The sequence below is a fragment of the Canis lupus genome, chromosome 4, assembly GCF_003254725.2.
Source record: "Canis lupus dingo isolate Sandy chromosome 4, ASM325472v2, whole genome shotgun sequence".
Lineage (NCBI taxonomy): Eukaryota > Metazoa > Chordata > Mammalia > Carnivora > Canidae > Canis > Canis lupus.
Window position 1 is genome coordinate 59,663,020 of NC_064246.1, and position 26,503 is coordinate 59,689,522.

At 51.5% G+C, this 26,503-nt stretch overlaps 1 protein-coding gene across 4 annotated transcripts in view; it reads right to left on the reverse strand.

The window, feature by feature from the left end:
• Nucleotides 1-26,503, reverse strand: part of PPARGC1B (PPARG coactivator 1 beta) — a 111,950-nt gene that overhangs the window by 53,984 nt on the left and 31,463 nt on the right. Inside the window, exon 1 of one of the 4 annotated variants that reach the window (XM_049109252.1) lies at nt 1,001-1,473. The exons of the other annotated variants lie outside the window; for them this stretch is intronic. The gene's annotated coding sequence lies outside the window, so the exon portion shown is untranslated. Of the gene's footprint in view, nt 1-1,000; nt 1,474-26,503 lie in introns of those variants that run through there. 4 annotated transcript variants of the gene reach the window in all.

Below are 26,503 nucleotides of genomic sequence, written 5' to 3' on the forward strand. Positions count from 1 at the left end.
TCACTGTCCGAGATGATCTTGTCCGTTCTGGTCATGTGTTTGTTATCTGTCCACCCTCACCAGAAGGGAAGCTCCTGATTCCTAGAAACGAGTCTGGCTTTGTTTCCCACTATATCTTGGCACACAGTAGGCACTCTTCAGATTTTACTGATTGGGCTTATTTTGTGCAGGAAAACGGGCTCAGCTGACATACCTTCTGTCATTTTATCCTCACAGTTGCTATTATTTCTATTTTCCAGGAGAGCTGAGAAGGCCCAGTGAGGTTCCTTAGCTGGCTGAGGGCCATCTGACTCCAAAGCCAAGTTCTTAATCACTGTATTATACTGCTCAAAATGGGAAGAAAAAAAAAAAAAGATTCCTTCCTTCTTCCGTATCCCCCTCCAAAAATCATCCCCCAAACAGAAGACAAGGGAAGGATGATTCTGCAGAAAAGTGCACAGGGATGGGGCGGAAGTGATGGTATCCCAGGCCTCACAATGCTGCGACCTCATCCTGCTCAAGAAGCCGTGGCCCTCCTGGCGCTCTCCCCCCTCCGGGGGAGCTGGCTGGCAGGGATGTGGCACCCACACCTGGACCCACATTTGCCTGCAGGGCCCGGGAAACTCCCTACAGCTCCTTTCTCCTCAATTGCTTTTCCGGGCCTCTAATCCCCCGATCAGGTTTCCAGAGCTGCGGAGTATCCTCTGCTTGGAAATTCCCCAGTCGACAATAGGAAAGTGAGGACACCTGCCAGAGGCTAGAGAGCTGGAATTAGAACCACAGAACCCCAGGTAGGAAGAGACCTTGTTGACACCATTAGTCCAATCCCCCTCCTATGCCTTCACCAAAAAATAGCTGCAGGGACCTCATGGGGGAGGCTCCCTCTTACCCCCATTTTACCGATGAGGAAAGCTGAGGCCCAGAGAGGTTTGCTGACTTCCCTTGCAGACACCCAGCTAAGTAAGTCACTGAGCCAGGATGAGAACCCAGAAACGTGGCCCCCTAAGCCATGGTATCTTACCTCTCAGCTAGAATAAGAACAAAGCCCTTTTTGTTTCGGAGCCTCTCCACTGGAGGCACAGGTGCCAGAGTCGCAGAACAACAGACTAAAAAGAATCTGTGGACAGAACTGGGGGAAACTGAGGCTCAGATGCCCAGCCTGCATCAAGCTGCCTCTGGTGAACTCCCCACGGCCCTGGACACAAGGCAGGGCACACAGGTGGCACGCAGCTGGGGGTCCCAACTCCACAAAGGACCCCCTTGAGGCCTGCAGCCCCCAGAGCCAACATTCCAATCTGGTTCCAACGGGAAGGACAGGTGCCGGCAGACAATGCTCCGTCCGCAGCAGGCAGGAGGCAGCTGTGGTGCAGAAGCTGCCCTTAAACAGAGCTCCCTGTTTCCATTTTAGCCCTGTTGCCATGGGATGGGGCTGGCTGGGACAACAACCTCCTTATATAGGGCAAGGCAGGAATCCTTGCCCCGCTTCTCCAAATGCTCAGGCAATGGACACAGAAGAGACAAAATAAGCAACTGCCCTTTAGAGGCAAACACATCTCTGCCATTTTGCTGCTTAGAGATTTTTGCTTGTGCGTATGCATGCACATGCATGTGCCATAAAACAGCAAATCAGAACAAAGTGCTCTGGCCTCCATCTGAGAGCAAGAGCGGCCACTATATGCTCACCTCCCTGGGCCTCAGTTTCTCTGTATGGATGTGAAAGAGTCAAACGAGACACCAGGCAACAGCCATCTCAGCCTTAATGGTAATTCTGTGAAATCCAGATGATCTGAATGACCAAAATGGCTCTTTCCCATTCATTAAAGCACCAACACGCGAGTGACACCACCATCAGCCAGTCTGGAAGTCCTTTTCCAAGAAACTTCACACCTCCTGGTATTGCTCTAACAGAGGCTGAATTTTAACTCTTCCCCTCATAGCTCAAATCATCAGCAAGCGCTTACTGTAAAAGGCCAGATAATAAATATTTGAGCTCAAAAGTCAACCACTCAGCTCTGTGGCTGGAGTGTAAAAGCAGCCACAGGCAACGCATAAACCAGTAGGTGTGGCTGGCTTCCAATAAAACTTTATTTGCAAAAACAGAGCTGACTGGGTTTGGCCCTCAGGGCCTTAGTTTGCTGAGCCCAGGAGCCATCATCTTCACCACTAGCCCCCTCAGAGGGGCCCTTTGCTCCAACACATCTCTGCCCTCCACCGGCAGCTCCTCTGGCCAGTAGGAGTCTGGGCTTCCCCGGCTTCCCCTGTGAGCCTGCCAGCCTTCACCAAATTCCACTCCTCTGCTTCGGCGCCATTTCTGATCTGCAGCGAACTGGTCAACCGGATCTCCAAGCTGAAGGCTGTATCTAAAAGCAGAACGAGTAGGCTCTGAAGGAGAATCATTTGGGGAGCTACAGTCCCTGGCCTCTGTCATAACGGTTTTGGCTTCCACAAGCTCTGCACGAGATTCCAGAAGGCAGAGACTGCTGGATGATGTGGGTCTGAGGCATGAGGAAACCAGGGTGTGACCTGTCCTCCCCAGAAACATATGTAGCACAGACACCAAATGAGACAGGGCAAGAGCATCCTAAACAGGGGTCCACTTACACTATTTTTAAGAGCACACTGGGATTTTGGGATGACAGAGGATGCTCTGATGAACCAGCTTCCTTCTGTCTTTCCCCTGGGAGTTGTGATATAACCACTTCTCCCTTCTGACAGGAAAACATCTCCTATGAGTCAGGGGCTCCTCCTGGCAGGCAGAAACCACTCCCCTGCCAACGAAGAGCTTGCCCATTGCCTCCACCCAGTTCTCAGGAAGGCGAAGGGGAAAGAGCAAGCAACAGCAGCAGCTCTGCCCACCAGACTAGCGACCCTGAGGGCAGGGAGGTCCAGAGGGCTGGAGGGCACACCTACCACCAAACCCAGGGACCTAACTCCTCAGTGCCCCTGACTGGGTCAAGTAGTGGAGGATGTCAGGTCCCAAGGCTGTGGCCAGCCACTGTCATTGGACATCTCTGAAGGTGTTCCAGGAAAAGATACACTGACCTCTCCTGTGGGGCCCCAAGGGCAGATCCCAGGACCAATGGGTGGAAGTCACATTTTTTCCCATACAAGGAAGAATGTCCTAATAAAGACAGCAATTTCCTCTGTGCTGGGATTTATGCAGAGGCTGTCAGTGTGCACTGCACAGGGGACTCCTGCCCCCAAGAACGGGGACAGCTTTAAGGAGTCAAGGACTATGCGACTAGGCTGTGTTCTCTTCCGCTTCATCGGCATAGTCTTCAGACTTCACAACAATCCTCAAGGTAAAAAAAAACTACTATCCTCCTGCTTTGCAGAAGGCAACTCTCATGCTCAGAAAGGTTGAAACAGAGAGGCAAAAGCCATGCAGCCAGCCAGGAAGAGAGAGCCCAGCTTCTTAATGCCAGGGTCTCCAAAAATCGCATTCCCGCAATGACACGTAGAATCCGAGTGCCATCCCCAAAGTGGAATGAATCCACTTCAGGACAGTGTCATGGCCTTTGAGGTCTCCCACCTCTGGGGAGCTGCTGTGATGAGTGAGGGCCCCACATCTGAAAGAGGCCCCAAGGAGGAAGACTTCTGCCTCCCTCTTCCCTAGGGATCAGAAGTCTCCGTCAGGAAACCTGAAAGAGCCCTGCTGGCTCCGGGACGGGCTGTCCATGCAGAGCCCACTTGCTCAGTGCCCTGTTACAGCCTCCTGCCCTGCCCCTCCCCACCCCGTTTTCCAAACACCCTGAATGGTCCCTCCTCTGTACATACTGTTCCTCCTTCCACCACCCCACCCTGCTCCCAGCCTGCCCTGCTAGGGCAATTTTGTTCCCTGCACCATGTCTTCAGGGTGCTGCCCTTCCAAGTTTTGCTTGAGAACACCCTGTGCTCAGTTCACACCCTTCTATGGCTTTAGCATCACTCCCCCTTGGGAAGGCCCCAAACCCAAGACCAGGGGATTATGGGGTGCATCCTAGGGTCCCACAGGTGCTCCTACATCCCACCTTTGTTGAATGAAACTCTTACGGATGTACCCTTTTATATTTCCACAGGAAAACAACAAGCAGTGAGACCCAGGCTCTCAGTACAGTCATCTGGAGAAGCCTGCTGACCAGGGAAGGGGGGCTGCTGGCCGCTGGTCCCATCAGAGCAACTCCACTCGTATCCTCCACTCAGCCCACTGTGGGTTAGGTTCTGTCTGCAGAGGGCAGAAAAGGACCCCTCGGGCGAAGAGCTACCTTCCGGTTCTGAGATTCTCTCCTCACCCCCCAATCCACAGAAACTGACTTCTGCTATAACAGAGGAGCCTCTCCAGGCAATGAAACCATAGACTTGGGCAGCTCCGGTGGCTCAGTGGTTTAGAGTCGCCTTTAGTCCAGGGTGTGATCCTGGAGACCCGGGATCGAGTCCCAAGTCGGGCTCCCTGCATGGAGCCTGCTTCTCCCTCTGCCTGTGTCTCTCATGAAGAAAGGAAAGGAAAGGAAAGGAAAGGAAAGGAAAGGAAAGGAAAGGAAAGGAAAGGAAAAAGGAAAGGAAAAAGGAAAGGAAAAAGGAAAGGAAAAAGGAAAGGAAAAAGGAAAGGAAAAAGGAAAGGAAAAAGGAAAGGAAAAAGGAAAGGAAAAAGGAAAGGAAAAAGGAAAGGAAAAAGGAAAGGAAAAAGGAAAGGAAAAAGGAAAGGAAAAAGGAAAGGAAAAAGGAAAGGAAAAAGGAAAGGAAAAGGAAAGGAAAAGGAAAGGAAAGGAAAGGAAAGGAAAGGAAAGGAAAGGAAAGGAAAGGAAAGGAAAGGAAAGGAAAGGAAACCACAGACTCCCACCACCAAAGGAGGTTCTGTGCTTGGTTGGCTCAGTAGCCCAGATCCAAAGCAAGCATGCTCAGGAGCTCCTTGCACACTTCCAGAGATGAGGAGCTCACATACAAGCAGAGGTTCATCTCTAGAAACTCTAAAAGTAGGAGCTCTGGGCAGCTGGCAGGGCCTTAAGCTGCCCCGAGTTGGAGGTGGGGTAGCTAGGAGGGGACAGCCTAGGAGAAGCTGAAGAGAATCAAAGGATATACTTATAAGAAGAGACAGTATTTGCAAGGTTTGGTTCAGTTAACCAGCTGCTACTGAATCTCCTGGAGAAGCCAGTAAAAATGCAATTTCCTGGGTCCTACCCCCCAAAGGTCCTGAATCCACCTCTGGGGAAGACCCAGGAATGTACATTTTAAACAAGCCCCCAAGTGATGAAGGAACCATGACTGTCCATTGTCTGGAACCCTCCTCCAGTGTAGGAATCTATACACTTCACACATCCCCCCATAGATTGCCAGGCCCCATTTCACAGTGGGGTTCCTGAGACCCACTCCCAACAGAAGGAAGTGTACCCAGACTGAATTACAGGAAAGCAAATCATCCATGAGCACTGTCAGTTATGTCTTTGCTTATTTCATCTGGTCCAAAAACAAGGGCACTTGTATACTCTCAGACGCCTCACCCTAGTATCAGAATCGCTTCAGACGGTGCTCCTTATGTTACATTGTTTAAGCCTCAAAGGTCCCCAGGAAGTGCAGGCTGCAGACTAGCTCGCTCTGGATTTGGCTGGTTTAGGGCTGCCGCAACATGGACCAAGGGTGCGACAACTATCTGCAGTGGGAGAGCCAGTGAGAGCAGAGGCTCACTCCACAGTGGTTAGCAAGCCCCATGTCTGGGGGCTGAGGGTGGAGGGTACTAGCTTCCCTCTAGGGGGGCAGTGATCTGCTCAGGGCTGTCCAGGGCAGCATCATAAATACTGCTGCAGAAAGCCCCTGGTCCTTGGCCCAGTCCTGAGAGGGGCAGCTCAGGCCCACCATTTCCGGTCCCTTCAGCCTCTGTACCCACATTCCCACCCCTACCTCCATGACCCATACTGAGTATTTAATGTTCCCAGGTACATCTCTGATGTTATCCTATTTACTCCTCACAATAGTCTCACATGACAGATCTGATTATCATCTCCTTTTACAGATGAGAAAACCAAGGCTCAGAGAGGTTAGATTACTTGCCCAAGGTCGCCCAGCTAGGGAGTGCTAGATCCAGGAGGTAAACCCAGGCAGTCTGACTGGGGATCAGGGATCCACTCCTCGGTTTACACCACTTTCCCTTCCTTACTGCCTATGAAGTCTTGGGAAAGTGTCATTGAGCCCTGAAACGTTGACACACACACCAAAGCAGACCATTTTCACCTCCGTGAGTGTTAATGAGGGAGTGGATTAGTGGGACATTTCCTGAGCAAGGAAGGAATTAGAGGTGCTGCTTCAGGTAATCCCTTGCAGGTGCAGTTCTCTCTACAGTTTTACGTGAGAAGCACCGTAATGAAGGGATTCAGCGCAGTGCCGCCAGAACCAGGCTGCCTGGGTTCGAAGCCAGCTGTGTGGATATGTGACTCAATGTCTGAGCCTAAGCGCTGTCTTCTTTAAAAGGAGGATTAACAATAGCAACTATCTCATAGGGTTGTTTTGGGGACAAAATGCGGATAAAGTAAAACTGTGCCTGGAACATAAAAAGTGTTATTTAACACTTGCTGTTATAATTGTAAGCAAGACGGAATGATTTCACATTTATCAGTTCATCTGATCCTCGTAACAATCCCTCTAGGTTCACAGGACTGGATCATTTGTCCTGTTTGCAGACGAGAAAAGTGAACATCAACAGGGAAGAAGGACTTCCACGAGGAAACACAGCCAACGGTATAGGTCTCTGAATTCTCTAGTCACTTCCCAGGCAAGTCCACGTTTACATTTGTTTCTCCTTTGAGCCTTGATGTTGACCTCATTTGTTCTGTTGGTTCGTGCCTACAATGAGAGCTTAAAAAAAAAAAAAAAAAAAACACCATACAGCAGTGGCATCACCACTTCAACGCCTTTACCCGTGGCAGACACTGCTAATCAATCACAGGCCTCCTTCCTGCTGAGCCAGAGCACAGCTTTGGACTCTCCTACACAGCACTCTTGACAGTCATTACCAATGGATCACAGATGGTAGATAATCAAACCCAACTCTTCCATTGTATGGACAGACTCTTCTAGCCAAAGTTGGGTGATTTCCAAGCCTAGTTATGACTGGGAGACAAGGGTGCCCACAGCCATCACATCACTACACATGTCAACCTCCCTGCAGGCAGATCCTTTTCATAGATTATAGTGTCCCTGTGGATAGAATGTGGTCACAGCAGCATCCATCTTTCCCCACATCCAAGAAGCTGCTCAACATGGATGGCTTGCTTAGAGTCGGGCCCACAGCCTTGCCTTTGTGATTGGCAGTCATGTCAGGTCATGGGGGAAGCAGATGCTCTTAGCCTTCCACGTCAGCAGGTCTCCTCTGTGTGGCTAAGGGCACTGGTGAAAGGTGCGGTAGATAATTCGTTATTATCACATTTAAAAATCCCAATCTGGAGGCAACCCGGGTGGCTCGGCGGTTTAGAGCCGCCTTCAGCCCAGGGCCTGATCCTGGGGACCCAGGATCAAGTACCACGTCGAGCTCCCTGCATGGAGCCTGCTTCTCTCCCTCTGCCTGTGTCTCTGCCTCTCTCTCTCTCTCCTTCTCTCTCTCTCTCTCTCTCATAAATAAAATCTTTAAAAACTTTTAAAAATTAAAAAATAAAAATCCCAATCTGGAGATGCCTGGGTGACTCAGTGGTTGAGCATCTATCTGCCTTTGGCTCAGGACATGATCCTGGAGTCCCAGGATCGAGTCCCACATTGGGCTCCCTGCTGAAACCTGCTTCTCCCTCTGCCTCTTTCTCTGTGTCTCTCATGAATAAATAAATAAAATCTTAAAAAAAAGAAAAGGTTAAATAAATAAATATCCCAATCTGGAGGATGATTTGGTTTTTAATGTAAAGAGGAGCTGTTCAGTGGGCACAAGGAGTTTTTATCACTCTACCATCTATCTGGAGAATAGTCCCTTCCCATTCTAGGTCTCACAGGTCAGTGACGCTGAACCCATATACACACTCTTGCTCCAGAAGTGCCATGCCTTAGTCCTGGGCAATCCACGACCCTTGTTTCCCAGCCATCACAATGGCTCAGAGCTGAGCATGTGCCCCCAATCCAGACAACAAGAGTCAGTCCCACAATTAGCTGATGCTTTTGGAAAAGAAATGCTCCTCTCCTATTGTGGCTGCTATGTTGATCCATGAGAAGCCTTGGAGCCATTCTTCCCGTTGACTGGGAAGAACCTGTATGAAAGCGGTACCCACCCACAAAGGAAAGTAGAGTTGAGAGATGGAGCTCTTAGGTCCGACTGAACCTGAACCCCACATTTTCACTTATGGGACCAAATAAATTCCTGTATTAGAGGGTGACTCTGAGTCAGTGCTCTGTCCCTATAACCAAAACAATCCTGATAGTTAAATACTCAGTATGGGTAAGAAAGAAATCTGGGAAGTGCATGGCCACTGTGGCTTCTAGCCATGCCAGAACTGGTACCTACCCTGGGCATGCGTGGGGAGCAAGCCTGGGCTCTCCAACATGCATGCTGGATAGGATGTAAAAGTCTGAAAAATCACTGAGCTTAACCCTGTGGCTTCCTTCTGACTTTTTCTCTCTACTCTAGACACCTAATAAAATTGATAAGGCTTGAGCCAAGCAGGTTAAGGCTATGCTTCTGAGGCCTAGCAGAAGATTCTGCTTCTAAAGGCAGGGAGATAATACTCTTATTCATTCACTTGTTCACTTGTGCATCTATTCATTTTGCCGACATTCACTGCTGTTTGGTGATCTCCATTCTGACCCTCTGAATTCTCCTTCACCTTTTCTATTACCTAAGACCTTCCTCCCCGGCTGCCTCCACATCCAGTTTCTGCAGTCTGCAGCAGACACGCAACTGTGGTTGCACATAGGCCACCCCTGTGGCAGGGTGTCTGGAAAGCACCTGCACGGATACCTGCCTCTTTCTCTGGGTCTTGGCTCTTGCCGCTGGGGCATCGTCTCATTAAGAATGGGCAGCGTGGGCAGCCCGGGTGGCTCAGAAGTTTAGCACTGCCTTCAGCCCAGGGCCTGATCCTGGAGACCCGGGATCGAGTCCCACGTCAGGCTTCCTGCATGGAGCCTGCTTCTCCCTCTGCCTGTGTCTCTGCCTCTCTCTTTGTGTCTATCATGAATAAATAAATAAAATATTTTCTTAAATAAATAAATAAAAATAAGAATGGGTGGCTCAATCGGTTAAGCATCTGCTTTTGGCTCAGGTCATGATTCCAGGGACCAGGGATTGAGCCCCAGGTTGGGCTCCCTGCTCAGCAGGGAGCCTGCTTCTCCCTCTCCCTCTGACCCTCACTCTCACTTGTGCTTTCTCTCTCTCTCTCTCTCTCTCTCAAAAATAGGTTAGAAAAAAAAAAAAAAAAAAAGAATGGGTGTCAGGCTCAGCCCTCCCTTGGCTTGCCTTCACTCTGAGCCAAGCCTGGCCCAGACCCTTGGGCAGCTAATTTGTAGATGTGGGCAGAGGGTTACCAAATGATTCTGTTCTCTGGTCCTCATTTAGTACCCGCCTGGGTTGGGGTGGCATCAGCTCCCGAGTCACAACACTAACCTCCACAGACACACCTGGACCACTCAGGTGGTACCACCCGGAGACTAAAATGTCCTTGCCCTGTGTACAGAGCAGGGGGGTGCGATCTCAGAGGTGAGACCATCTTGGTGAGTAGAGGCAGGACCAGATGCCCAGCAACCTCTCTAAAATAGCACAAGGTAAGGGGGGGGAGGAGAATTTTTCTTAATGAATCATTTGAACTGCCACGTTCCATTGTCAGATTGTAAACTAAAAAGAAAGGGGCCCCCACTTACTGCATATGTACTAAGTGTCAGGCACTGACATTTGAGACTGCAGAAATAATTATCTCCATCTCCTTCACAGATGGAGAAACCAAGGGTCAAGGAAGCCCGAGATCACCAGGCCAACATTTGATAAAAGTCAAGATTTGAACCTGGGTCTGTCTGGCTGCAACGTCCGAGACACTAGGCTCTGCCTTTTTTCCGTCCTATCATGAGAACTAAAAGGGCCCTTTGATGAGGGGTCTGGTTCAATCCTTTGTCAAGGAGACTGATGCCTCAGAGGAAGAGGCCCACATGGGACCCAGCTCCCTGTGGTCCTGGGTGGGGCTTCTCTCCAGACCTCCCGACCTGGATATCAGGCTGGAGAACTCCTTGTCGCCCCGTGAGTACATAAGCACCTTTCCTTCTTCCTAAACAGTTATTTCGATGCTAACCTGTGCCATGTATCTGGGGACACAGTGGCAATAGAAAGATGGGGTCCCCACTGTCTAGTAAGATGGAGAAGCTCCCAGAACTGGGCCCAGGTGATCCAAACACAAGGAGAGGGAACTGACAGATGTTCAGCTGGCTGGAGTGAGGGTCCGGGGAGACCAGGAGGGATGAGAGGGAAGTATCAGGGCCAGACCCTGCCAGACTTCTAACCATGTGTTAAGGCTGGTCTCTACCTGAAATCATGGGGCTCCACGGAGGGGGATTTCTGCAGGACAGCATGACATGACGGATTTGTGTTCTGGCTGACATGTGGAGATAGGTACAAAGTGGCAGGAGGAGGCCCAGTGAGTGGCTGTCCCATAGACTAATGTGACACAGTGGCGTCTGGGCAGAAGGAAATAAAATGAAGAGGAGCAAATGAATTAGACCTATTGTGATCTGTGTTCTGGTGACCAGACTTGGTGAGAGCCAGGCTCTCCTTAAGAAGGGAAAGTTAAGGAGGGCTGGGAGAGCAGGGAGTGAACCGTAAAAGGAGCTCTACTTCGGACCTGCTGAGTTTGGGACAAGCAGGGGAGCAGTACAGGCAGCCTCAGGCAGGCAAAGGCAGGGGGTCTCTCATACCCACCTTGCCCAGGTAGGCCAGTACCGCCCAGAGCAGGCCAGTGGCCATGTGCACAGGTGCGCAGGAGCGGCAGGTAGGAATACTGCTACCGTACCCCTGTCTGTGTGATGCTACAGAGCAGATCCATGCACTCTCTTATGTGGTACTTAGAGCATCCTGGTGAGTTCTCCCCATTTCGCAGATGAGGAGCCTACAACCCCAAAAGGTTGGATGAGTTCCCGTAGGTCACTCTGTCTCCCAAGCCCCATGCAGTCATTGTTGAGGTCACTAATCCTCTTTACCCTGACATGCTACTCTCTCTCTCATTTTTTTTTAAGATTTAATTTATTTATTCATGAGAGACAGAGACAGAGAGAGAGGCAGAGACACAGGCAGAGGGAGAAGCAGGCTCCATTCCACGCAGGGAGCCTGACGTGGGACTCGATCCCAGGTCTCCAGGACCACACCCTGGGCTGAAGGCGGCGCTGAACCACTGAGCCACCCGGGCTGCCCGACATGCTACTCTCTTTACAAAAAAACTCTACACGGCTTTAATGGAGTTTCCAACAGGGCACAATGGGGGCAGGTGTGCTGATCAGTCAAGACAAGTTCCCCAATCCTGGTGGTGGCTGTTTGTCTCAGGGAAAATTAACTAACTGGCCTCTGAGGTGCCGAGTATTGTAGGAGGGCAAAAGATATGTCTAAGGTTGAGGAAGGCCTGAGTAGGCCAATGGTCTCTCAGTCTCCTCTCTCTCATTCCCGTGTGACACTGACACTGGGACCCAGGCATTCTAGTACCCATTCTGGGACCTCTGCCCTTAGCACCCTGACTTTCCGTCAACCCTACAAGCTCAGAACCATTGGCCAGGACAGCCCCACCAGCTGCCTTCACACAAGCCCTTTCTTCCCTTCTGTTCTGCCCCGCTCCCACCTCTATCCCAGCCGGCACTTGGCAGCCCCCCAGAGGCCTGCTGGGAGTCAGGAGGGAATGTTGAGCATCTGGCCAGAGCCCAGGCCAGCCTTGTGGGTTCACATTAGGGCACCTGCTAATGTGCAGGACCCTGGGGCCAGCCGCCCTGTGACTGGCTGGCAAAGCCAGGCATCAGGCCATCCCAGTACCCAGGACCGCGTGACCCCAAATCCCAGCTATAAATAGATGAGAACCTGTCAGCCCCCCTGCCCATACCCAGCCTCCCCTCTCTCTTGGCCAAGAATGAAAGGGCGCCTTGAAATGATGCCGAGGCCCAGATACCCAGCTCAGCTGCTCTGGACCCAAACCTGGTGCTGACCTCAGGGAAAATACTCCAGCCGCTGGGAATCCAGGGTGATCTGTAGAGCCCAAGCCACACTCAGCCCACATCCTGCTTCTTCCCCCAGTAACTATCCTGGTGTACTTACTGTTTCCAGCCCCCAGATTTCTGAGTCATTTGGATCACACTTTAATATGCTGCCACCAACAAGGCATTCATTAGGAACCCACCGCCTGGGGAGAGGGGTGCCTCTGTGTGTGTGTGTGTGTGTGTGTGTGTGTATGCATGTGTATGCGTTTGTGTGTGTGTGTGTCAGAGATGCTGGTCTTTATAGAAATGTTTTTTAGAGCTTCTCAACAGCTTGAAGGATATTAGATGAACGTGTGCTCCTTACATTACACAAAGGGAATGGGCCTTTGCCAGTGCCACAAATTGAAAGGTGGGTTTCTGCTGACATTGCCAATGGCCTGGAATGCCCTTGCTGCTTCTCCCTTCTTCTCTTATTCTCACCGTTCTTGGACTTAGCCCACTACCACCTCCACCAAGAAGCCATCCCAGCCTAATTTAATTTAGCTCAATGCTGCCCCAGTCCCCACTCCCTGCCAGCACATACACTCCCCTTAATGCATTTACTGAGTCACTTGCTTGGCACTGACCAAAAATGGCATTAATAATTATTTTCCTTTATTTAGAAGTAGCAAATAGGGTTTATCTCACAGGCTAAATCCTAACAGTACTAGCTGTCATCATGTGTGTAAGGATTATGAGACCATAACCAAAATCAGAAGGATGAATGTGGTGATTGATTGGTGATGTCTGTCTCGGCCAGAGCCCATGTCAGCACTCACACCAGGTTTCATTATCCCTGCTTCACTGTTGACCCTTCACGCTGTCGCCCCCAAAGACTAGACTCCTAAAGGCAAAATTTCAGCTATTATAGATCAGTCAGCTTGAGCTGTGAGAAGAGGGGTTCCTCTCTCCCACGCCCCTACCCAAAGTGTCAGCACAGTGGAAGCAGATGATGCAGAGGGAAAAAAAAAAATGACAATCATCTCCTTCTCCCAACTGTGGGGGCCCCACACAAAGGACTCCACAGCCATCACTGCAAATGATCTGGACAAAAAGTCTGAGAGGCACACAGATATTCTCCCTCTTGTCAGGAAGTAAACTGAGGCACGTGGAGGTTGAATGACTATCTCCGGGTCATGCTACAGGAGTGAGCAGGCTCGGACCTGAACCTGGTTCACAGAATGGCAGCCGTCCAGAACCAGCAGGAATTATCCAGTCCGATCCTCCAAAGAACAAAGGACAGCCAGCCTGCCAGGTGACCGTCCCACCTGCTCTTTCCTATCTCCCATGGCAGGAAACACCCTACCGTCCAAGGCAGGCCAGCTCATTCCATCTGGAGGCAGTTCTAGACTTTTGGGAAGCTCCTCCTTAGCCTGAGCTGGAACCTCTCCTTATGACCTCCATTCACCAGCACCACCCTCTCCAACGTCAAATATTCACAGATAAATCTCAGGCCCTCCTTAGAATCTTGTTTCCTCTGGGTTGCACACTGCTGCAGCCCCTACCCTTTGGAAGAATACATGGTTTAAAGTCATCTTGCTTTTCGTTCCTTTCTCTGAGGGCATATCTGTTTGCCTATGGTGGTGACAGAACCATCTCCTCCCTAGTTCTAGACCCCAGACTTCTATTAATACATTCAAATTCTCAGAACTATCAATGAGCTTTTGAGATTCTTTGTGCTTCATACTATACACCCCTCTCCCCAAAACACCCTCCTCTGCCAACATCCTGCAAAACTAGAATAAACCAGAATTACAAGCTGTCAGAGCAAGACGGGGCTTAGGGACCCCTAGTTTAATAAGCCTCTCATGTACAGATGAGGGACAGGGGTCCTATCAGCTTCGGTGGCAAGATGGTAGAGAGCCAGACTGGAACCCAGATATCTTCCTCCGAGTCCTGGACTCTGCCCACCAAACACTAGGTAATGTTTGACTTGAAATCCTGCACCCAATTCAAGGTCAGGCGAATGAACCTGGGTCATACTGAGAACTGTTGACGGGTCAGGATGAGAATCTGAACCCTGCAGGCCTGGGGCCAGGCCTCTGGCCACACTTGGCTCCAGCTGCACTCCACACAGGGCTCATCCGTGTACCAGAATCTGTGCTTGGGGCTTCACCCTCCTGGGTGCCAATGTTCCAACCTCACACGGCTCTGCTCCCCACTCTGCTTACCCAATCCCAAACTCCGTAGTAGGCACGGGCTTTCCACCTGCCGGCTCAGGCACTCACTGCAGGGCCCTCCCTTTCACTCCACCCAGGATACAAGGCCCTTCACCCAGATCTCCTCTCAGCTTGGGGACAGGGAAATGGTCACTCCCTTGCTGCCAGCCAGAGGGTGTTAGTAATGCCAACGGAAACAGGAGAGCTCCAACGTGGAGGGGCTGGGCGCGGGTTCTATCTACAGTTTATCAAACATCACAGAGCACCAAACTACCAGGACACAGCAACAAAGGCGGACTCGGTGCATGCCCTGACCACCCACTTGCCCCCATTCTGTCTCCTGATTTGTTTCCTCATTTCTGTGCCTCTAGAACACTCAAGAATGCAGGAGCCTGTCTTTCCATCACCGTACCCTCAGTTTCCAGTATACAGCACGAATGACGCATGGTGCCTGAGATGATCCAGTGACACTCTGGGGAAAAGGGGTACCAATATTTGACCTTGAGGGCACAGATGGCAGCTCCTCTCCCAGACCAGATGCTTTCCGGTATCTGGGCCCTTAAGGCGCACCAGGTACTTGCATTCATCCCATGGGATCTGAGCAACCCTGACACCTTCCTAAAAGATGGGGAGAGTCAACCACTGAGGTCAGAGACGCTTGCTGATCTGTCTGTGCTGTGCACCCAAAAGGCAGCTGAGATGGGACTAAAAACTCAGGACTCTCTCACAGCTGTACTCAGAGCCTGGCAAGCCATGATCAGATCATGATGAGCCTTCAGTGTTGTGAGAAGGAAGCCGAAACTATCCAGTAGTCAACAGAAATCTAGGGAAGACCCTTCTGAGGAGGGGCCTGGCGGGGGGGCCTTCAATCTGTGACACTCAAACACATGTCCTGTTGGGAGCAGTTCTCAAAAAACTGGTCTGTGAACAGACTTGCTGTCAAACACAGATACGGGACACAGGTCATCTCCCTATGTCATGTTTCTAGAATCTTCTGGATAATTGCTTTCCATGGAATCCTAGAAAAATGGGACGAGGACATCCTGAGATCATATAGTCACGCTTCCCTTTTATTCAAACAAGGAAACGGAGGTCACAGATGCCAGGTTTTGTATGAGATGAGCCAGCCACAGCCAGACAGACTGTTACAGATCCAGGATGTCTGGCCTTGTGTGTCAGTGTGTGGGGACTGGGAGGAAGGGGATAAAGTAAAGGGCTGTGACTTGTAGTAGGAGGGATAAGCTTCACTCTCTGAGGTCCCATGAAGCTGAGCCAGCGCCCAGGGTGGGAGCAGAGGCTGCAGCTCACTGATCCTAAGAGAGCCCTGGGACAGCCAGAGCTGGATTGGTCCCAGGCAGCCTTGGAGGTGGCGAGGGCTCTGTGACTGGGCATGTGCAAATAAATACAGCCTGCTTGGTAAGATGGCAGGAGGCACGAGCGACAGACAGTGGTGGTCTCGATGAGACAGGCTTGAAAATCCCCTTGACCTAGAGAGCCCACAGCCCTGCTCTGTGCCTCCCCCCAGCTGCTGTCAGGGTTCTCTCTGGCCCCTGGAGGTCCAGGTGGAGTCAGGAAGCCTCACAAACCTCTTTGCCTCCCGCCAAGTTGTAGGCTGGGTTGAGAGAGGCGGAAATCTTCCTGCCAGGAACACAGGCCTCCTCCCTGCTCTGGGCTCAGGGGCGGCCTCCCTCATGCCATCCCCGATGGGTACAGGGCATGCGCCGAGAGCCCATGGATGCCAGTCAGTGCATGTGGACAGCTGGACACTGTGCGTGTGCTTTCAGAAGAGTCTGTAAGCCCTACTTCCAAGTGCTCCCCTCTTGGGAAGCTGGAGCTCTGGGAGGGGGTGGGGCAGTGCAGCCTCCTAGGGAGAGAGGACCAAAGAAGGCAAAAAGTTAGGATGGAGGGGGAGGGGGTGGGCCACAGGCAGTTTCCTGAGGAGACCCAGGCTGTAAAAGGAGTGAAGAGGCCTCCGTGATCCATAAGGGACGAGGCAGCCATTTAACTCTTCCCTTCCCCCGTGGGAGGGTAGCGTGGGACGGCAGTGGAATTTCCCAACACGTTCCTGGGCACAGAGCCCAGCACGCCCCCTCCCATCCCTGGGTGTCAGCACAGCTCGGGCCAGGCCTTACTCCTGAGCGTGGTGGCCTGGCAATGGCCCCGGGGGTGGGGGGCTTTGGGCAGTTGGTAGGAAGAGTATGCGTGGGTAGAGGAGACAGAGGAAGTGACCTCGGATGCTGGCTGTGCCAATCCCGGGCGGCCTTGGCATGCATTCTGGGACTTTCATATCTGTAAAGTGGCCTGAATGTATGCGTGCGTGCGTGCGTGTGTGTGTTTGAGGTGATGGGGGAAATTACTCTAAAGCCCTGGGCACACACTAAGTGCTCGATAACTAGGAGATGAAACAAACCACAAACTGCCTTGGCAATAATGACAGCAACAAAAATGAATTCAGACCGAGTCCTGGCCCTGACCTTGCTGCTTCATTAAGACAAGTCACATCACTTTTGTGAGCCTTAGGTCCCACACCTGCACATGGGATTAACAGCCTCCCTCTTGGCCAACTAAGAAGTGCAACACGCCGGAAATGGTTGTTCCTGTGGCAGAAGAGCAGGGTGGCACGTGGGTTAGGAGTCAGGGGCAGGAGCCGGGCAGGAGCATGCAGGTGTGCGCACATGCATGCATGCAGAGCACAGGCATGCATGCAGAGCACAGGCAGCCCAGGATGCCTCACCCTACCTGCTGCCAAAGGGAAAAGGTTACTGGGTTATTTCCATCCTCACCTGAGAACCAGTCTTGTTCAAACTTGTTAGGGCTTGTAAGGGGCCGAGCGCAGACATAAATGCAGGTCCAAATGCTGAGACCACCATCCCACTGTGACTCTCCAGTCTGGCCTCCGTGTGGACCATTCCCAGGGCCACTGGGTGAATTCACTGCACCTAGGCTGCAGCAGCCATCTCAACATGATCTCAAGAACCTCAGGTCTAAAGACACCAGTCATGGGTGGTACCACTGCTAGGGAGTATTTGGGAGTTTCAGGTTGGCACGATGATCTGGGGCCCGGGGAAGCTACATGTCCTGAATGCACGGGCAATCCTGTGCAGTGAAAAACTGTCCAACCTAAAAAGCTTTTGGCACCTCTTTTGGGGAACGCTGAACATAAGTAAACTTTTTTATAGTGCAGATAGGGAAACTAAGGCCCAGAAAAGGGCAGGAATTTGCCGTGGTCACAAAGTAAGCTAGAGTGGGAATGAGGCTACAGTCAGCTCCTCTTGTTCCCAGTCCAGTGCCCCTTCATAGCCTTCATCACCTCTGCTCTACTGTCTTTTCTATGATACATGGCAGAGTTAGAGAAGTGGAGAAGGGAGCCAACAACACAGATGGAGGTGAAGTGGTGGGGTCCTGGCTTGGCAGGGGAAGGAAAGGGAGCAGTGGAGATAGGGTGGTGCAGTGAGCACGCTCTCACTGCTGACCACGAGGGGGCAATGTTGGTCTCAGGCAGCTTGGTTGTGTTGAAAGACCAATAAGAGGAGGTTAAGAAGGGGAAGAAAGAAGTCTCTATTTATGGATGGATTTATTTTTAAGATTTATTTATTCATTTATTAGAGAGAGAGAGAGCATGAGCGGTGGGAAAGGGCAGAGGGAGAGGGAGAAGCAGACGCCCTTGCTGAGCAGGGAGCCCAACATGGGGCTCGATCCCAGGACCCTGAGATCACAACCTGAGCGGAAGACAGACATTTAACGGACTCAGCCATGCAGGCACCCCTATTAACTGATTTCTATCTCACTTGACTTACTTTCCTTATAGACCACCTCGTGCACCTAGCACCACAACTCCCCTCAGTGCCAACTATGGAGAGAGGTACCAGTGGGGGATATGGGGGGGGGGGGAGAAAGGGGTCCAAAGGCAGATGTAGACCAGAAAGCCACAGCAACCCAGCCCTGAGTACTTCCTGGCTCCCATCCTAGGACAGGAAGAGAAGTAGGCATCATTAGCCGAAGCCTTCAACACAAGATAGGCCCAGCTGCAGACTCAGCATCCCTTTCTAGATCTCTTAGAAAATGTTGTCTCAAGCGCCAGCTCCAATTGATTGGGAAGACTGCCTGAAGCCCTGTTTTGGCAAAGGAATCTGGCCAGCTTCAGAGGACAGACAGTGGTGATTGATTAGTTCTGTCTGCCCTGGGTGCTGCAAGGGGAGTTCCCCCTTGTGTGACATCTCAGACCGATTTTCTCCCTTCCAGGAAGCCTCTTCCGACTGCACTCTACTGTCTTCCCCCAAGCAACCCGGGCAGTGGGCAGGACAAGAATGATTAAGCCCCTTCAAAGAAAAGGAATTGAAGGCAGGGAAACCATCTGAGGTTACAGAACAAGTCAGAGAATGATAACAGAGGTGAGAAATTGAGACTCCATCTGTCCCCCATTTGCTGTTTTGCCCCTGCCCCACAGAAGTGCATTCTCAGATGCCTCTGCCCCTTCCCCCTGACCATGGTTTATGGCTTCTGCAATAAAACCTCAAGGAAGGGTGAGAGTTCACCCACGTGAGGTTGTCAAGAGGCCTCTACAGCAGGGAACTACCCCTACACACCCCTGCACACCCTTACACACCCCTCACACACCCCTCGCTGTGCATGAACACACCCCACCGAAGGAGGAAAGGGAGGCCAATCCAGGTGAAGCTGTGTAACCAGTCCCATTACTGGTGCCCACCCCATAGCTGCCACTACCCGCAGCAGCTCACCCTGCTCTCTGACTGGGGGACATATCACTCAGCTGGGCCACAGCCCTGAGCCTCACACCAGCTAAGATTGAGGAACCACCCCCAAAAGGCTATGCTGGACAGTGAGAAGCACTGGATTTGGAGTCAAGTCTTGGACTGGGGTTTCCACTCTGCCAATCGCAGACTCTAGGGCCCTGGCCAAGGCCCTACTTCCCACCTTAGGCCTCAGTTTCCTATCTGTTCAATGTGGATTCATGGCCTCCAACACCAGTCTGTGGACCAGCAGCTTTATCAGAGCAACTCACACAAGAGACTTATGAATACACATAGGCCAATCCCAGTGGCAGACCAAGCAAATAGCTGGGACAGGACCTGGAATCCACACTTGAACCTGTGTCCCAAAGGACTCTGAGACCTAGGCATAGAACCCCACCCCTGGGTGAAAAGCCCTCAGCTCTCAAACCTGCAACTTCATCCTTTGAGCAGATCCTGGAGGATTGCAGCCATTTTCTGAGCAATCCAACAGGGCCTAGCTACAGAGGAGAGTATGCAATGCGGGGCAAAGACAGAGGGGAGAGGGGGTAAGGTTCAGACCCAGCCAAGCAGTCAGGTCACACGTGGGGCAGGTGCTCAGTCATGCGTATCCCTGAACACCTGTCACCCTGAAAGGCCTGGTTTATATGGGATGCAGCCTGTGAGCCAAATGAACAAATAAATGTCAATGCTGGGAGTCAAGGATCATCCCAAGTCCCCCCTTAATGCCCAGCTACGATAACTATGGTCAGGCAGGCCATCCTGGGACCAGACCCCAGAGAAGGCTAGTAGTAGCAAAATCTACTTATTCAGGGCCACGCCCACTGCTGAGTGCTTTACTGGTGTCATCCCACTTAAACTTCATAAGAAGTATGTACCCCCCACAAGTATGTAATATTTTTAGCCCCATTTTGGAGGTGGGGAAATTGAGGCTCAGTGCCCACAGCCAGTTAGCAGCAAGGCTATGGCGCCATCTCAACAGAGTAAGGCAGGGGGCTTCACCAGGCTCTCTGCATCGTGGCTGCTACAAGATACCAACCCCTGGACTTCCCACTGAGTGGTGGAGGATGCCCCTGACCTCTACACAAAGGGCAATAGGTCAGAGCTGTGAGGGGAATCCAGGACAAAGGCCTCGGTTGCTCTGTTGCTAAAATGGCCAAAACAGGCAGGGCTCGGGATAGAGACCTGAGGCACACCTGCAGACACCCCCTTTCACACCAGCTGCCATGGGGCCCCATGCAGGGCTGGGTGGGATCCTAGGGACAGAGCTCCAACATCCTAGAGAAACACCAGGAAGGGGAAGGAGGACCTGGCATACCAGGCCCTGGCCACAGGCACCCCATCTCAGGGCCTCTCCATCAAGTCAGGCCATCAGGTCTCCTCCTTCAGAAGTTCACAGCCAGCTCCCTCCCTGGAAGGCAGATCCCCACTGCTCCACCTGCTTCCACCTCACCAAGAGTCTCCAACGAGGCTAAAAGCCACCCTGCCCTGGCTACTTCAGTGGACCTCCCTGGCTGCTCAGCCTCCCACCACCACGTGTGTAAGCTTCAGAGCACTGGCTCAATGTGTAACTACATACTGATTAGGATACTTGATTATTGTCAGTCTTCCCCCACACCTCATCCCCTTCCACCCAGACAGGATGCCATCTTGTTCACTTGCCCAGTGCTGGCAAATGCTGGGTACTCAATACGTGCTTATTCAAGCAAGGAGTTAAGTCCAGCAGGGAAGAAACATGCAAAGTTGGGAATGGTCCCAACAGCAAGGGCCAACAGAAATCCAAAAGGGCAGAGATCACTCCAGGGTGTGGAGAGAAAGTCAATCAGGGAAGTTTCCTGGAAGAGGAGTTAGGCTTTGATGAGTGAGGAGGAGTTCAACAGTCACTTGGAGAGAATGGTGCCTCGTCCCACCCCTGCCCATGAGCCAGAGAAGGAGCCATCACCACAGCAACCTCCATTCTCAACCCCACTAAAGTCTGTGTGGTTGGGACGCCTGGGTGGCTCGGTGGTTGAGCATCTGCGTTCGGCTCAGGGCGTGATCCTGGGGTCCTGGGATGGAGTCCCGCATTGGGCTCCCCGCAGGGAGCCTGCTTCTTCCTCTGCCTATGTCTCTGCCTCTCTCTGTGTCTCTCATGAATAAATAAATAAAATCTTTAAAAAAATGAAATAAAGTCTGCATGGTTACCCCAAACACCAAGAAGCTACAGAGAGAAAGCACCAGTCCAGCCAGCATTGGTCCCCAAAACCACCAAGCACCACAGCCTAGTAGGAAACACCATCCTGTGAGAGCACCCCAGCCAGTGCCTCTACCTGAAAAGCCAGATGCCTCCATGGTGTGACTGTCGACATGGGACACTGCCACAACACCTTCGCAAGGTCACAGTCAGTCCCACCGACGACCCCCTCCACCCTCCACTTCTCCACCTCTACCACTCAGTGACTGGGAACACAACAAAAGCCCCGGCCGGCTGTACATCCTCCACAGCCGGATCCAGTTTACCAAACACTGTGACATCGTTAGCACAAACCTCAACAGCCGGTGTGACGCAGACCCACCACACCTAACCCACCACCGACACATCACAGCAATGTCCCTGCCAAACACCCTTCTCGCGACCTATCATACTTGCCAGCCCAACAAGCTCACGGCACAGGCCTTCACCACTGAAGCTGCTAAAACACACTCTGACCCAACATCGAGTCTTACTGCTGTGCCTGCTTATCACGGGTCTGGTAGCAACCTCAGGCCAGAGCAGATGAGAGAGGCCCCTCCAAGGGCTCTCCACCCACATTCATTGTGGGGCTGGCGTGCACCCGCTCTGGTCCTTGACTGTGCTGGCTCCTGGCTCCCAGTGCACAGTGTCCACCCTGACCATGCTCCACGGCCACGGGTCAGAGGCTACGCACCCTGGACTCCTCTTGGCCCCTTTGGGACCTGCCTTCTCCCTTCCTCCCCATTCCCACCCCCACCCCAATTCTTGGTCACATTCTCCAGATACACAGGGCCATCAGTCACCCTGGATGAACTCGCAGAGTCACTAGTAGACCAGAAGGGTAGACTTTTTTTTTTTTTTTAAGATTTTATTTATTTATTCATGAGAGAGAGAGGCAGAGACATAGGCAGAGAGAGAAGCAGTCTCCATGCCCAATGTGGGACTTGATCCCGGGACTCCAGGATCACACCTGAGCAGATGCTCAACCTCTGAGCCACCCAAGCGTCCCAGAAGGGTAGACTTTTTAAAAAGCTCCCAGGGGCTCTGACACTGAATCGCAACCCCTGAGAATCCCTGTGGTAGACTGGGAGAGAGAAATGCCCCAGCAACCCTCTGTGCCTCTGGGGCGCTATGTAGCTGCTGTTGACCTTGATGGGCTAGGATAGGGAAGCCCTGTCTGCCCTGACGTCTGGCAGAGGCAGCACCACTTACCAGGAAAGAGACCCGAGGGATGACCTCAGTTTCCCTATCTGTAGAATGGGGACAGCCATCCTGTCTTGCCAACCCCAGTGGGTCCCTGCTGCATAGATATTCCGTAGCACCTCTCATAGGGCCAAGCCGCCTGCAAAAAAAGCTGGCAGGATGAGTCAGTGGATGATAACAGGCTATGGTCCTGGGGCCTCAGGGCCGTACTATTAGAACAGATTCGTTTGCTAGGGCTGCCATAACAAAATGCCGCAGACGGCATGGGGCAGAGGGAGACCCTAAACAACAGACATTTCTTTTCTCACAATTCTAGAAGCCAGAAGTCCAAGACCACAGAGCCAATAGGCTGGTTTACAGACAGCTGCCTTCCTGCTGTATATATGCGTGGCTCTTCTCTGGCATCTCCTCCTGTTCTTATCAGGATACCAGCCCTATCAGAGAGCCCACCGTTATGACCTCACTAAAGGCCTGTCCCCAAATACAGTCATATTGGGGCTTACAGCTTCAGTATAATTACGGGGGGCAGGGAGGGGGAATAGAATGAAGTCCATAACGGGAAAAGGCTCAGTATAGCATCCATACAGGTTAGGAGTCTCACAGGCCTGGGCTGGAAATCTTCGCCTGAGTCCATCGCCTGTCTGCAAATCTAGGATGATGGCACCTGTCCACAGGATTGTTGAAAGATTAAAACAAAATGTAAAGCAGATGAAAGCTGGAGCCAGCTTGGAGAAATAGTCAGTGGCATCACATCAGTAGTATGAAATTGGCCACAGGAGGGAAATTTTACATCATGGAAACTGGTAAATCCTAAAATCCAGGGCTCCCCAGTCTACCCCAGAGCCGGGTGTCCCTCTTTCTCTGGCACACCAGGGACTGTAAGGTAGAGTAAGCACAGGGCTGTCCACATGGCACTACCAAATAGGCAAACAGAAAGAACAAGGAAAAAGAAATACAGCTCACTATGTCTTTCTATGCAAAATTGGCAGAGGAGAAAGAAAACACTTTTCTTACTATAATTTATGTAGTACACAGTGCAACATAATAATAGGTGGTTACTCCATGCCTTTGTCTCGGTTCGTCCCCACCCCCAAAATCTGACCTCTCGGGGCCCAAAACCACACCCAGCTAGTTCCTGCCTCCACGCCTTGGCCCACAACCCTGCCCCCTAAATAGCTCTTCAGACCAGAGCTATCAGGGCCCTCGCTCTGGGCTTTGCTTCTTAGAGGGCATCGCTCTGGCCCAACTCCAGACCCCAAATGCCCTGCCTAAATAGTGCTGAGCCTGCTTCCCGGCTCCATGCAAACATCTCCCCCAGGTCCACCAACCATAGTACAACTCACAGCATGAGTGGTGGGCAAACCCCTCAGCCCCAAGGGTGACTAAGCAGTGGTCAGCTGCAGGGGAAAAGGCAGACAGAGCTTGGACGCACAGCTGGGGCCACCACACTGAGTGCAGGCCCAGGACCTCTGTTTGTCCTCTTGCCTTCACCTCAATAAACCAGTCATCCAATTTCTTCAAGGTTCTAGAACACAAAATTTGGTAATGATGATGATCTTTCAAAGCCCAGGGTCCTCATGTCTTCCAGAGCAGACCTCATCCTCCCCAACCATAGCCAGCCTTCTCCTACAATAATTATGTGTCACATTTACCCACTAAGTCCTTATCATGACTGTTTTGCTATCATTCAAAGATCTCATGCCATTCCAATAAACCCTTGTATTTCCATAGTATCTTCTGATGTTTATCCTAACCCAGCCCTTGGGGGAAAAGGAAGATGCTACTGTTCCCAGGTCATAGATGGAGAAACTGAGACTCAGAGATAGTAGGTTCCTTGCCAAAGTCACACTGCTTCGTAAAGGCCTTGACTTTGTGTGGGGGCCTACATCTCCTCCTAACTGGATGATCAGCTTTTTTGGACTGCAGAGATAATGTCATATTTCTTTGTACCTCGAGGGGCCACCAGACAACGGAAATAGCCTTCCTGGAAGGTAAGAAGCCAGTCTTTTTTTTTTTCACTCGAGTCATAAGAAACTGGATGGAATCAGACAGCTGGTGAAGGCACCTTCTGGACTTCAGCATTTCTCCCCGTTAGGAAGCCAGACTCTGCAAAAGGGGGTTCCCACAACCCTGATGGAGGAAGGCAGCAAAGGTGCAGCGGTGGCGGGGTGGGGGGGGGCGGGGGGTGGTAACGCTGAGCTGTCGCAGAGCTGAGGGGGCTCTGGAGAGGATGGAGTCCATCCCAAGGGCAAGCAACATCCCCCTCAAAGTCATCCACATCCTCATTCCTGAAACTGTGAGTGTGTTACCTTACATGGTAAAAGGGATTTTGCAGAGAGAATTAAGGTAAGGATCTTGAGATGGGAGATCATCCCAGATTATCTGGTGGGTCCGATGTAATCACAGGGTCTTTATAAGAGGGAGATGAGAGGGGTCAGAGCCACAGAAGGGAGGTGTGATGATGCAAGTGGAGCAGTGTGACCACAAGCCAAGGAACTCAGACAGCCTTTAGAAGCTAATATATTGTGTCCTCGAACCTCCAGGAAGGAATATAGCCTTGCCAACAGCCAGATTTTAGCCCAGTGAGACCCCATCTGGACTTGACCCCCAGACCTGGAAAACTGAAAATCTGTATTGCATTAAGCCATTAGGTTTGTGAGAAATTGTTAGAGCAGCAATAGAACACTAATAAGTGCCCCAATCAGTGTGCAAGTACAGAAACTGAAGCCCAGGAGAAGAAGGAAGTGGCCGGGGGGGGGGGGGGGTCCCTCAGCTGTGAGAAGCAAGGTGAACTCCTCTATCCTCGATGGGCTTCCTGTTCCAGTGAGAACTTACCTCTCCTGTAGTTTCTTTTAGCCACTCAGATTATCATTTGTAAGGGGGAAATGTAAGCTGTTATGTAGGAGAATGTGAACAAATGCTAGAAAGTTCCAGGGAGCAGAGTTCAGCTCAGTGAAAGGAACAGTTAAGCTGTCAGATGTCCAAAAGGAATGGGATACCCCCCACAGGAATGAATGTCCTATCCCTGGAGATGCACAGAGGAGCGGGTACAGCATTTTCCAGGGATGCTAAGAGAAGCTTTCTTACTTTGGGAAGGAATGTTAGGCCAAAGGATATCCATCAACTCATGATTTAAGATGGTTCTAGATTTCCAGATGTTTTACCTTGAAAACAAGGTTCTAGATGCTCCTGAAGTTGTAAAATCTGACTCTCTCCTCGATAAAGTCTGAGACCCCATACCATCTCTCCACACATCCTCAAAGCTTTCTGGTGTCCACGGACTCAGAGGGAAAAGCAGGAAGAAGACTCTTCCCCTGGGAGTCCTGAGTAAACCATCATTTCTAAACAATTATTTTATTATCAGGGAATCTTTCCAGCCAGCCTCACCCAGACACATCTCCCGAAGCAGGGGGAAAGGCTGGAGGTACAAGATTGCATCCCTGGGCTTTTGAACCTCTAAGCACAAACACCCCCTCAGGTCCCAGCCCACTGCCATGAACTTTACACCCCAGCCCACACCCTGCCCTGCCAGCCAAGCCAGCGTGGGAAACAGGCAGAAGCATCCAACTTTACAGAAAGAAGCCTGTTGTTTCCTAGTGTGGGGCAGACTTCCTCCCCTGGCCCAGGAGGATATCCTTGCTGGGGGCCAGGGTGTTGCCAGGACAGCTCTCCACCCACTCAATGCGGGGACCAGTCCCCATCTTCACATCAGCTATGCCAGGCCTGTACCACCAGCAAAACGGACTTGGAAAGAAACACACCAGTTCTGTTTCCTCCTTACACTCCTGCCACCTCCACACTGATTGTGGGTGGGTTCTACACTCAGGTTCTCAAAGTACAAGCAGAAGACCTGCTTCTCTCTCAGAGGCACTCAGAGAAAATCCACCTTCCCAAAGAGACCAGCCACCTGATTGGGGGGTAGGGGTAGCCAAACAGGGAATTCCATCATCTACATTCAGTGGGATACAATGAACTCATGATGGGTGCTCTGTAAAGCAAACAGGCAGGACTACAGGGCATACACCCAGGTGCTGGGGTTATACAGTGTTTCTTTAGGT